Source organism: Jaculus jaculus, chromosome 15 (genome assembly GCF_020740685.1).
Source record: "Jaculus jaculus isolate mJacJac1 chromosome 15, mJacJac1.mat.Y.cur, whole genome shotgun sequence".
NCBI classification, from domain to species: domain Eukaryota; kingdom Metazoa; phylum Chordata; class Mammalia; order Rodentia; family Dipodidae; genus Jaculus; species Jaculus jaculus.
The window spans coordinates 20,439,498-20,453,464 of NC_059116.1; the positions used below are offsets into that span (position 1 = coordinate 20,439,498).

Below are 13,967 nucleotides of genomic sequence, written 5' to 3' on the forward strand. Positions count from 1 at the left end.
AATAATTAAAAAAAAAAAAAAAAAGAACAGTCTGTTGGACTTGCCTCAAAAAATAAAATTTTTTTTCAGATGAATTTGGATGGAGCAAAAGATTCTCAGCATATTGATGCTATCTTTCCTTTTATCTCTCTGGATTAGTTAGCATTTAACTAATATTTTTGATTTTTAGGACCCATATCCTACATACACAAGTAGTTTTTTCCATTTTTCAGTTTTCCAATTTATTGACTTCTCTTTCATTAATTTTTTTCATCTTGGTGTTTTCATCTTGGTGTCCTTCTATATCCTTTAGTTTCTTGTTTTATTAATTTATGGTCATGCTTTCTCATTCACTAATGAAAATATACAAAGCTGTAATTTACCCAATGACCCTTCCTTTCACTGCAGACCCAACTTGCTGTTAAAATGTATTTTCGCTACCAGTATGTTCAGCTATTATGTATGTTGGTTGAGAGAGCTTCCCAGAGTCTATGTAGCGGGGCTCCAATTGCTCTGGGTTGGAATGACAGTATGCAGGACAGAGCCAAAGGTTAAGGAGAACAATAACTGAGCATACAGGGACCTGTTATGGGATAGCAAGCCTGGATCCCTGGACGACTGGGAGGGGAGAGATTCCTCTTCATTAACATGGAACATTTGACCTGGACCATTCGAGTAATAAGAAATAAACTCCTGTGTTTTGAACAAATACATTTTGAATGTGTTTGTTATCGTATCTAGCCTTCAATCATATGAAAATGAACAAGCCTGACAGAATGCCATAATTCCAACCACACTATTTGGCCCTAGTTTGGTATGTGGAGAGCCGGTGGCAAGAACCACACATATAGGATGGGAAGATGGAGGCTCATGCTGAAGTAACCAATGAGTGCTCTGCACGCCGATGGAGAAACCGTCACCCAGCCACTCGCTAACTCAGTAGCCAAGTGAGACTTTAGCTCCACACTCAAAGGGAGTCAGCTGGGCTTTTGTTGGCAGCCAATAGTCCTTAATGTGGACGTTCCAATTCTTCTGAGAAATTTTTCTTAGGAAGTTTATGTTTTTGCTTATATTTACTTGAGAAATAGAGGCAGATAGAGAATTGGCATGCCAATGTCAATAAGCCACTGCAAACAAACTCCAGACACATGTGCCCCCTTGTTCATCTGGCTTTAGGTGGGTACTGGGGGAAATCAAACCTGGGTCCTTTGGCATTGCTGGCAAGTGCCTTAACCACTAAGATCTCTTTCCAGCCCAATTTCTGAGATCTTGTGTATCTTTTTAGTCTATAGATTATACTCCTTTCTTTATGAAAGGTGTTTTAAGTAATCGTTCAATGTTGTCTTCCAACATTTCAGGGTTTTTCTTTTTCTTCAGGGGCTCCATTTATACTTCAGTCTCATTTCCTTTGAGCATGTTTCATACCTACAATATCATCCAACCCTATTTCTGCATTGACATCCTGTAGGTTTCTTGTGAGTTTCCCAATTTAGTCATCTAATGGAATTCGAGTTTTAAAAAAAAAAAAACTTTTTCCTAAGAGCCATCCACTCATATTTCATCTCCTCCTATTCTATTTTGTTTCCTAGTTTTTCAAGGGAATTTCTTTATTCGATTTCTTTTGTAATTCACAAAGCCAATGTAACAGCATTTTTCTAGGCAGGTTCTTTGACTTCCAATTATTTTCTCTTATATGCTGTCTCTTTGGCTTATTCTTTTCATCTCCCATTATTTAGTGAGGTGAACTTTTACTGGACCTGTTTCTTAAACCAGTCCTTGAGGCAGGAACATGACTATTTTGGCCTTTAAAACCTGCCATTTGGGTTTCCCTCTATGGTACTATTTCTCCTCCTCTGCTCCTTACAAGTAGGCATTGCAGGAAGCTATCAGCTGTCAGTGCTGTACCCAATGGAGTGAAAGCAGGATTTCATTTTGCACTTTAAGGTGACCTCATCAGCTTGGGAAAAGATACTGGACAGACTCTCTCTTACGGTTGGAACCATGGGTGCAATTTCACTAATTTCTCCTGGGGAAAAAAAATCTGTTTTGTTATTGAGATGGTTATTTTTACAAGGATTTTTGTTTTGTTTTGGGGTTTTTTTTTTGTTTTTTGAGGTAGGGTCTCACTCTAGCTCAGGCTGACCTGGAATTCACTCTCTAGTCTCAGGGTGGCCTCGAGCTCACAACGATCTTCCTACCTCTGCCTGAGTGCTGGGATTAAAGGCATGCGCCACCATACCCGGCTGGATTGTTAATTTGTTTGCTGTTTTTACAGTTCTAGGAATCACATCTAGGGCCTTATGCATGCTGGGCAACCATTCTCCCACTCAGTTATATCTCTATCCCTGAAAAATCCATCTTACTTCCATTATAGTTTTCTAAAAAAAAAAAAAAAAAAAAAAAAAAAAAAACAACTCCCCTCCCCCCATTCTCCATGATGTTTTCACATGTTTTCTAAAAAGCTAAGAGAGAAATACATCACCATGTACTTAAAGAGACATTGTAATTAAAAGAAATTTATACTGGCCAAGGATACTCTGCTGTGAAGGTTTATTTATTGGCCAGGGAAAGAGAGAGAGAAAAAGGAAGGAAGAAAGGAAGGGAAGAAGGGCAGAAAGAGAAAGAGAGAGAAAGAAAAGGTGTATGGGCATGCCAGGGCCTCCTGATGCTGCAAATGAAGTCCAGATGCACGTGCCACTTTGCACACCTGGCTGTACATAGGTACTGGGAACTGCTGTGAGTTTTAACAGATAAAAGAGTCATAAAAATAATTATTTCTGGATTCTCACTGTTTCTGAAATGGTATTTAAAACATCAGAAGATTGTTCTTGTGGTTGTACTCCAGAGCCCTTTTATGAAACTGTTTCATAGCAGTCTACTTGCAACTAGTAGTTAGTCCCAGGATGTGTTTCCATAGCAATTCTGTGTGTTTGGGGTAGAAAATCCTAACTGGGCTTTGCAAACAAGTGCCTTAACAACTGAACCATCTCTTCAGCCCAGTTATTTTTTTCCTTTTCTTTTCCTTGTAACATTAGATAGGTAGATAAATAGATAGGTGTGTCTATATATCACTACATATATGATATATATGTATATATACACCTGAGCCTTCTCTTAAAAAAAAAAAACACTTGGATTTTGTGAACTGACCATTTAAAATCACACAAAGCACTGGGAATAGCTTTCAAGAAAAGGACTATGTTTTAACTTTTTCAAATTACAAACAGAATGAGAAGATGCTGAACAGGGATAATCATCAAGCCTATTCTCATTCAGTACCATCACTACAAGAGAAAGAAAAGGAGAGTCAAGATGATTAAAGTGCCCACAAGACCCTAAGCTAGTTAATAGCAGAGACACAATTTGAACTCAGACTTCCTGATAAATCCTCTATCTTACCCAATTCCATCACCAGTAATAGACTTTAGAAACTTACCTACAGATCCTTTATGTAATGGGACTTGCCTGTGCACGCACGAGAATGTCCCGTGTTCCATTGTCCTCACACCTTTTGGGAGAGCATTGATTCTGTGCCTGTTGGTTGCAGTTACCTTCTTACTGCTAGAGCAAAACACCTGACTAGAAACAGTTTATGGGAAGAAAGAGTATGGCGGTTTGAGTAGAAAATGTCCCCCTTAATCTCATGCATTTACAATGAAGCATCAACATTAATTCTCAGCTGCCTGAGCCTTTGAGAGATAGAACCATGGAAGTGGTACATCACTGGAGGTAGGCATTAAGACTCTAAAATCCAGCCCTCTGCGCAGTGTTAGGTAAAGAACTCACTCTTACTGCTACCTCCCAGCTGCTAGGACAAGATCAGGTGCCCAACCTCGGCTCCGCCATGTTTTCCCACCATGATAAAACTCCCTCCTAGAGACTATAAACTAAAATAAACCCTTCCCTCTCATCAGTTACCTCTGGTCGGGTGTTTTGTCCATGTAACAAGAAGATAACTGCTACAAAGGGTTTCTTTCTGACATAATAGTTGCCAAGGATAGCTTCCTCGTGGTGGGTAAGGCATGGCAGAGCAGGTGGCTGGGCATCCCATCTCCATAGCAGCAGCGAGGAAGCACCAAGAGGGAGCTGGCTAGCACTGGAAGCCTGGGCATGACTGTAAAATCCAAAGGCCTGGCCCCCAGCGACACATCCGCTCCAGCACAGCCCTACCTCCTGAAGGTTTTACTTCCGCTTAGGCACCAAGTGGGAAGTTTAATCAAAAATGAATGAAGTTGTGGGGGGTGTTTTACATTCAAAGCACCACACTTCTGTATCAACTGGGTGCTGGTTGCTAACCTACACAAATTAACCATGGCCCACACACCCTGTGTGAGCACATGTATATCATTCCATGCAAATGCATTCTTTACATCACCCTTACGCAAAGGAACAGAAGAAACAAAGCTTTGAGAACTCTACAAAGGAAAACCATCTTATAGGAAATTTTTAAATGACATTCTCCTAACCCTCACAACATGTCCCCTAAGATACACTTACACATTAATTCCAAGTACTTTCTTGCAGCCAATAACCTGTATAGATCTTATTTGTCTTGAGGGGAAATTACCTCTCACACATTGCACATGGAAATGGGGAAATTACCCATCCCTCACCATCTTGGCAGTGACTCCATGCACTCACACTTTTCCTTCGTACCCAAGATGCTAACTTTGTTATCTCAGCAGGTCATCACAGTCTCGTTGCTGAAGATGGCCTGTGTTCCTTAGGAATTATTCGTGTGCCACATTCACATAAGCACACTCGTGGCTTCAACACGACTCTGGGGAGGTTCTAAGTGGAACATCACCAATTACCATTAAATTCCTACTTCAAGGTTTTGATATTATTTTCAGAAATAAAAAAAAATGCTTCCTAAAATAGTTTCCCCTCTGGTACAGGAATAATCTACACTCACACTAGCTCAGGACTCTATTGGAAAAAAAAAAAAAATTGAAATCCCACTAGATATACTTAATAGATAAAAGTAATCTAATTACCCAAAATAAAAGAACTGAGGGGTTCATTTCTTAATCAAAGTTAAAAATATCCCAACAATATTGCTAACATTATCCTCTTCCTCCATGATACAGAGGTAAATGCTATTACCTCCAAATAATCACAAATCCTTAATTTTAAAGTCTGAATTGGAGATGTTTCTGTTTATGGAGATTGACTGATATACTCATTAACCTATGGTGAATACCAATAACCCCACTGAGGGGGCTCTCAATGGAATGAGGGGGAGTAAAGAAATAGGAAACATCAAAGGATAACCCAATGGGACTATGACTGACATGCAATATGTTCACATAGTAAATTGCACAATTTTTAAAAACCAGAAAGGCTTCAGAGATTACTCACTGGTTAAAGGCACTTGCTCGCAAATCCTGATAACCCGGGTTCAATTCCCCAAGACCCACATAAATCCAGATTCACAAAGTGGCACATGCATCTGGAGTTTGTTTGCAGTGACAGAAGAATAGGGAATATAAAACCCAGAGACACCTAGGTGGGTGAGGGGGTGGCTCAGTAAGTAAGAGCACTTCTTCTACCAGGAGGACGTGAGTTCCATCCCCAGCACCCACATAAGAAGTTGGGCATGATGATCACACATGCTCGAAACCCCAGTGCTGCCCGGGGTGGGGGCAAGGACAATCAATGAGGCTCCCTGTTCATCCAAAATAATGAAAGCAGAGAGACTAGGGTCAGCAAGAGGATCTATCTCAAAGAAACATGGTGGAGGAATGACAGAATGAGGGCAGCCACTCTTCTCTCTTACACACACCAGTGAAATGGCCTCACTTTCTTCCAAGAACTTCTCTTTTCTATATGTCTTTGGTGGGTGGCTGATCTTAGCCAAGCCAGTGGTAGAAGCTATAAGCTGACTACATTGTCTTTCCTAGGATCTAAATCAACAGTGATGATTCCACAGGGAGCAAACCAGTTGGTGCCAAAGCACGTGAAGGTAGCACCCAAATTGGTGCAGTTGATGACCAAGGTCAATGACACCACCCTGGTCTTTGCAAAGAAGAATTATTTGCCTTCTCTCCTCTTCAGTTCTGTGAACTCACCAGTCTCTTCACAGCATCTCGCCCTTCATTTAATTAGTCAAATTCTGTTTGAGAGCATGTAACCGAAGAAATTCAACTTAAATATAGCCCCGATATCAGATTGGAAAGTAGAAGAGAGCTTGCATTTTAAGAAAGAGATATCTGAAATGTGAGGAATTCAGTCAAATAAGTTAAAATTCTAACAGTCAAAGGTCAGAAATGTGTGCTGAGCGGTGAAGTTTCCTGTGCCTTCGTTCTTCCCTGGATGTATACCTGAATTCTGCCTTTACAGACTCTCCGAAAATCTCATAAATATTTTAAGCATTAATAACTATTTTCATTCACCTAAATTAATTATTAACCCAAAAAGGAGATTTTAAGGCTTTAGGAACTCATTGGGAGTTAAAATTAAATTCAATACCCTTGACACATATAATTGTAAACTCAGATTATCATCATGTATATATAAATGGTTTTTAAAAATAAATTGGCAAGGGGGGTGGGGAGGTGGGTCAGTGGTTAAAGGTGCATGCTTTCAGGACCTGCCAGCCAGACTCAGGTTCAGTTCCCCAGCACCCACAGAAAGCCAGATGCACGCTGACACATGCATCTGTGATCCCACTGTATCTATGACAATGGGAGATGGAGCCAAGTGAATCCAAAGTTCCCAATCCGGCTAGTCTGACATTCATTTATTTGCAACAGCAAGAGACCCTGTCTCCAAGAATGTGGAGCGACTTCGAGGTTGTCTTCTGTCATGTGACCTCAACACAAGCACCACAGCACGTGTGCCTACACACACACACACACACACACACAAATTACTTATACACAAATAAAATGCTTTTTAAAATTTTGGCCAAGATTTTGCCATGTGTTTAACTCTGCAGTCTTTGAAAAATTTCCCAACTACATTCATCAGTCTGGCTCTGTGGCACAGGAATTTGGACCCCTTCACATGGGGCCTCTGCAGCCCCTCACCCCCCTCAGCCAGGCTCAGATTCCTTGCTGGGTCTTCTCCATATTCCCTGGAAAGCGGGGGAGATGAAATAATAGTCACAACATGTGTGTGGACAATACTGGAAGCAGAAGATATTGTTTCCTTCCACATTCTATTTATTGTGAAGAAGAATCAGTTGTAAGGTTCTGGCTGCCTGGGTTTGGGGAAGGCACCAGAGGGGGTGGGTGTGTGTGCGTGTGTGTGCGTGTGTGTGTGTGTGTGTGTGTGTGTGTAAATACAAAGAACACCAGGCACACATCCAGCTATCTGCTGCCACATCACCCCTCCTCGAGCCCAGTAGTATGAACTGTGATACTTGTTGCATTTGCCTCATAAAAGGTATGATTTACAGTCAATGATGGCTTTGCTTCAAAATTGTTTATCAACAAGTAACATGAAGAAAAACAATTACGGCTGGGGAGATGGCTTAGCAGTTAAGGCCCTTGCCTGCAAAGCCAAAGGACCTAGGTTCGATTTCCCAGGACCCACATAAGCCACCTGCACAAGGTAGTGCACGCATCTGGAGTTCATTTGCAGTGGCTGGAGGCCCTGGCATGTCCATTCTTTCTCTCTCTCAAATAAATAAATATGTTTTTTAAAAAAGAAAAATAATTAAAACGTGGCTTTATTCATTTTTATAAAATTTTAACATTTAGCCAATTGTGGTGGCACACACCTTTAACCCCAAAAGGCAGAGGTAAGATTGCTGTGAATTCAAGGCTAGCCTGACACTACAGAGTGAGTTCAAGGTCAGCCTGGGCTAGACTGACACCTTGCATCAAAAAAGAAAGAAAGAAAGAAAGAAAGAAAGAAAGAAAGAGAGGAGAGAGGGAGGGAGGGAGGGAGGGGAGGGGAGGGGAGGGAGGGGAGGGGAGGGGAGGGGAGGGGAGGGGAGGGGAGGGGAGGGGAGGGGAGGGGAGGGGAGGGGAGGGGAGGGGAGGGAGGGAGGGAGGGAGGGAGGGAGGGAGGGAGGGGAGGGAGGGAGGGAGGGAGGGAGGGGAGGGAGGGAAGGAGGGAGGGAAGGAAGGAAGGAAGGGACTATAAACATTTTTCTCTGACTGATTTTTCTGTACATACAGAGATATATAGTTACAAGTATGTGTGGAGAGATAACAAAACCAAAATCTTTTCAAAAATTAGATTAAAAATAGAAAAGCCAGCTGGGCATGGTGGCGCACGCCTTTAATCCCAGTACTCGGGAGGGGCAGACATAGGAGGATCACTGTGAGTTTGAGGCCACCCTAAGGCTACATAGCGAATTCCAGCCCAGGCTAGTGTGAGACCCTACCTCAAAAAAAACCAAAAAAAAAAAGAAAGAAAAGAAAAGCCAGTTTGATATTACTCATACATTAAAACACACCATAATAAAATAAAATGCTTATTCAATCATGAAAAAAAAAGTAAAATCCACATAGATACCACCCAAATTTAGTAGAATAATGGTCAAGAGTAAGACAGAAGTAAGGACAATTTCAAAGAAAGATGAAATAAAGCCATCCAAATCTATGGTGGGTTATAATAATTATGGGAATAAACTTTGATTAGAAGTTTATTCTGTCAGACTGTCAGAGCAAAGTCTTTGCTGAGCCATTGTATGGGTTTTATTGTTTTATAACAGTTCAAGATCAAAAAAGTTGTATCATCAAATAGTTACCAAAAAATACCAACCTCCCAGTAAGAAGTGCTCACTGGTTTAACGGCAGTCACCAACTACTCTCTGCTTGCTTTTCAATGAGAAAGCATTTGAATTAACCCCACAGGAAGAAACTCATGCCTGGTCCTATAAGCCTGGCAAAAATCCCACAGCTAGGGAAGACAGACCCCAGAGAGGACCTACTGCTGCTATTCTGCCAAACGGATGACATGTTGTCAAACTGCCTTCTGAATATTAATGCTTGGCTCCACAGAGGAGTACTGCCCTCAGCTTGGTCAGAGGGTCATCTGGTGGCCAGCAGTTACTGCGAGACTCATGCTGAGAAAAAGATGATTGAGAGTTTGGCCTTAAATTGGACATCTGTATCACTCCTTCCAAAAACCCAGGGGATATTGTTGAGAAGGGGGCAGAAAGAATGTAAGAGAAAGAAAATGGGAAAGAGTGCCATCAAAGGTTATCTTCTGTACACATCATCACTGTGACACTCGTGAGCCTGTAGCAGCCGTGGTTACCTGCACAAGACGGGGCCCATCTATGTTCAATCATGGATGGGGGTGGGTTTATTGACGCTCCACCCCTCCCTAAGGAGCTACTGATAATCAATTTTTGCAGGAGGGTGGGTCATTTTCTTCAGCGGTTTGGCATTTGTATTGTTGCCCATGTTCCAGGAAATAGCCCCTCCATTATGCTCATGTAAGCAACTCTAATTAAACTCCCCCTCCTCCCCCTCTTCCCCCTCCCCCCCCCCCACACACGGCATGAAAGTAGAAAGGGGACTAGATAGGAAGCAAAAGGATTCAGTGGAAGTGAGATGAAGACGGAAGACAAGAGAGGATAATCAGTGTAAATATTATAAAAATACATTATTTATATGTATGAACTTGCCAAAATAAATTTACTTTTTGTTGTTTTGTTTTTTTTTTAGGGTAACAAGGGTTTATTGTGGCTCATGGTTTAAGAAGGAATGTCAACATGGCAGAGAAAGATTGTGGTATCAGGGAGAGTGGCTGACTACATTGCCTTTTATTCACTATATTACTACTCAGCAAAGACCCATGAGCCTCCAGTCAAGATGCAGAGATATGAAAACTGGTGTTCAGTTCACTGTTTTTTTCTACCCTGCACCCCCAATCACCCCAAGATAGTGTCTTACTCTAGCCCAGGCTGACCTGGAATTTACTATGTAGTCTCAGGCTGGCCTCAAACTCACAGCGATCCTCCTACCTCAGCATGCACCATCGCGCCCAGCCTCCGTTCGCTTTCTTGGCCCTCAGTCTGGGCCCTGAGTCCATGGGAAGAGCAGCCCACATTGATGGTGACTCTCCTCTTCAGTTAAACCTCTCTGGAAGGGTTGTGTTTCCTAGGTGATTCAAAGTCCAGTCATTTGACAATGAAGAATAATAACCTGCGGTGTCATTTTCACTAGGCTTTTAGTTCCAATATTCAGTAGTCAAGAGGTCACTGAGAACGCAATCAGAAACTGGGCTGGAAAGACTGAGGTTGTAATGTTACATGCATGCACGATGTTTGTTGGACTCATAGCACATTTATTCAAAGTATTATGTAGATTAAAAAATGAACTCAGGGGCTGGAGAGATGGCTTAGCGGTTAAGCGCTTGCCTGTGAAGCCTAAGGACCCTGGTTCGAGACTCGATTCCCCAGGATCCACGTTAGCCAGATGCACAAGGGGGCGCACATGTCTGGAGTGCATTTGCAGTGGCTGGAGGCCCTGGCATGCCCATCCTCTCTCTCTCTCTCTATCTGCCTTTTTCTCACTCTGCCGCTCTCAAATAAATAATAAACAAAAAAACAATTTTTAAATAAATTCAGGGTTTTGTTTTACCAAACCCTCGACTTTATTTGTATTCGGTTTTTTTTGTCACTATTTATGTAATTTTTTTTTTTTTTTTGAGGTTGGGTCTCACTCTAGCCCAGACCTACCTGAAATGTACTCTGTAGTTCCAGGCTGGCCTTGAGCTCACAGCATTCTTCCTACCTCTGCCTCCCAAGAGCTGGGATTAACAGCATGCACCACCATACTATGGTTTGAGAAAGCCTCAGCCACTGGTGGTTCAAGTCCCCGTATGATAATCATCTCTATCATCTCTAATTCTTAGAGTCCTTCCCCCTTGTCACTTTGCCTTTGTAATAGGTTGTAGAAAATAAGGACCTTAAGGGAAAGAAAAAAATCAAACTCAACAGTCCTTATATGAGCAGTGCCCAGCCCAACATGAAAAAAGGCAGGTAAGACCAGGTGGAGGGCAACTTCCCGGACCAGGGTAGAGTTCTGTGCATGCTTAAAGGGTGACACTTGACCCCATCAATAAGGACTGTGTGGGCTGGCTGCGTTGAGGAAGGGCTGTCCACAGCTTATGAGAAGTGTGGCAGGCGAGGTGATACGTGAGTCATGGACTAAATACCTAGGTAACTGCTTGTCTCTGAATAGCCTACATTTTAAAATACAAGGATCTAGGTTTTTATAGTCTCTTTAACTTACCATCAGGTCACTAATATGTTAGTGTTTTCAGTTTAGAATGAAAGCAACTGGTGATGGTAATGCAGAGAAGACAGCTGAACGGCAGCAGTATATTTCTTTTAAATTAAATTGAGTCAGCTTACCTTATAAAAATGCATGTCAATATATTAATACTGAACAAAGAAGCATGATAAAGGATATTTAAAAACACATTTCTCTTGGATCAGCACCAAAAATATCCTTGGTTTTGGTATTACCCATGTCAAGTTTGTAAGTATAGGCAAGTTAAAATTACGTCTGCTAAAAAAAAAAAAAGAAAGAAAAAAAAATCACAAGCTCCACAGAAATCATTACAGATATGTTGAAACAACTCTCAAAGGTTTGACATCAAGATAGGCAAGAATATCACAAGTACTGAATTTTTGTAGCGAGACATTTGATGCTTAAAGAGTTAACAGCCTTCCCTGAAAACTAGAGGGAACTAAAGAGCCAATAACTCTCCCTAAAACCAGCAGGCAATAAAGAAGTCACAGAGACATGCAGCCTTGTCAGGCTACTCCTGATTAATAAGCTTCTCTTAACTCAGAAAACCTTGCGAGAACAGAAAGTGTCTGGTGGGTTAGCCTTCCTAGACAATTTGGCTAAAAAAGCTTATTCTGAGCAAGGACACAAATAACTACAGTTCCTTATCTACTTCCCTTGGACCTACAGCTAGTGCCGTCTGCTTTTTCTTAGGCTCCTCCTTATCAGCTTGCACCCCAGCCTGGCCCAGAGCTTCAGCCTTCATCCCATGGGAAGGTCGCTGCCCCTCGCTGTTTCTCTCAATAAACAGTCTGTAGAGAGTCCGGTGTTTTCTTTTGCTTTTCTCTTACACTTTCCTTACGACGCTGACTGTATTATGGGAGTATTTCGCATCTCACAGGAAGGAGGCGCAGATACTGATCAACTTCAGAGGATGACCAGAACCATTAAGATGGAGGTGAAGACTTTGTACAGCCTTCCACGATTTCAAAGAGGTTGTGATAGACACTTGTCCTTCTGGCGACGTCCAATGCCTTATCTTCCAAGTTGTTCTTCAGCCCTGGTTTGATGTAGCGGTTCATGAGGAGTAATTCCAGGCTATCTTTGCTGTCTCTATTCCTAGCAGCAAGATGCAAGGGGGAACAAGAGGCCTTTCATTTGGGCATTGATGTCTACATCATGCTGAGGTGAAAAAAGGCCGCCCTGGTGTTACTCCACTTACAAGCACTGTGCAGGGGGATCCAGCCACCCACAGTCACACCATGAACATCCGCCCCTTGTACAGTCAGCTCACAGACAATATCTAAATGTCCACTGTAGGCTGCTTGATGAAGAGGGACACACTCATCTTCCTCCCTACTGTTCCCATGAGTGGCCTTCTCAGAAAGTAGCCTCCTCGTTGCCATAAGCCGATTTATTATTTTCACCAGCCCAAAGAAGCAATTTGCTTAGATCCTTTTCCATTTTTTTTTTCTTGCAACAGGTACCAGTCTTAATCATTTACGTCTGGCTCCTCGTCTTCATCACAATGCCTACCCAGAGACTTTGAGTGCCGATGGGAATAAGGTGTCCGTGTGTTTCCAACAGCTCCAGCTGGTTAAAGTGTTCAGAAAAGTCCAAGAAATTCTCTGGGTCTGGTTTTCCATCATCATGTGCTTTTTTTTTTTCCATTTTTGACTACTGCTCTAAATAGAAAAGCATTTCAAATGCTAGGGTATAATCTTTCCAGAGACGAATTATGTCTGTATTATTTTACTCATTCACATCCTTCCAGGCACAGTAAATTACATGTAAAATTTTCCTGGTATATTCAATTTAAAAAGTCAAACTGAGACGTATCTCACTGATTCAGGGTTTAAAATAAATCCTGATACTATGCCATCGGGAAGGAACGGGGTTTGTTTTCTAAGTCAAAGGGCATGTTCCACTTTGAGTTACACCTGAACTGTGTCAACTTGGTGTCAGGCTGGGGCTATGCATCTCATTTCAAAGCAATGAGCTGAGATTCTGAAAAACTGAAACAATTCACAGTCCATCAAGACCCTTGCATGGTCCTGACAGGCCAGATGTGCTAGTTCAAAGTACTGCATTATTTTTGTGTACTTTCAGCGGAAGCAAGAAGAAAGGTCTATGGGTCTAGCCTATCTGGAGAAGGGATGTGTGGAATGCCCTTCCTCACCCATCACGGGCTAGTCTCTCTCAGGTCCTGGAGTCGGGCCTGAGACCTTCCAAACAGCCCACAACGAAGTCACATGTGGACCTAAGACCATGTTGGGGTCAGGACCCACTAGTGATTGCCCTGAGGGTTCTGGAGCTCTCGGTCAGCTCCAGTCCACCAGAAAATGTGAGAATTAAATGGACTTTTTAATAAAGAAGGCTACCCACAAACATGAAGATAATAGCAAACAGCCATGTGTTATTAATGCTATCCCATTCATTTAAAAATATGTTCTAAAGCCAGGCATGGAGGCACACACCTTTAATCCCAGCACTTGGGAGGCAGAGCTACAAGGAGGATCACCTTGAGTTAAAGGAGATATACAGATGTATAGATAGATAGATAGAGATATAAATATATAGATATAGACAGATGTAGATATAGATATTCTAAGCTGGATGCGGTACAAACAAGCATTTTATGCCAGCACTTGAAAGGCTAAAGCAATAAGAATGAGTTCATCCTGGGCTATATAGTGAGATACTATCTCAAACATAAAAAGTTTACAGATGAAAAAATTCTAACAATAACCAAAATAAGGCTAAAGAGATAGGTTCATGAGGAATGCT

The 13,967-nt window shown here is 41.9% G+C and overlaps 1 pseudogene; it reads right to left on the minus strand.

The window, feature by feature from the left end:
• Window positions 1-12,043: 12,043 nt before the first annotated feature.
• Window positions 12,044-12,851, minus strand: LOC101606168 (annotated as a pseudogene).
• Window positions 12,852-13,967: the final 1,116 nt, after the last annotated feature.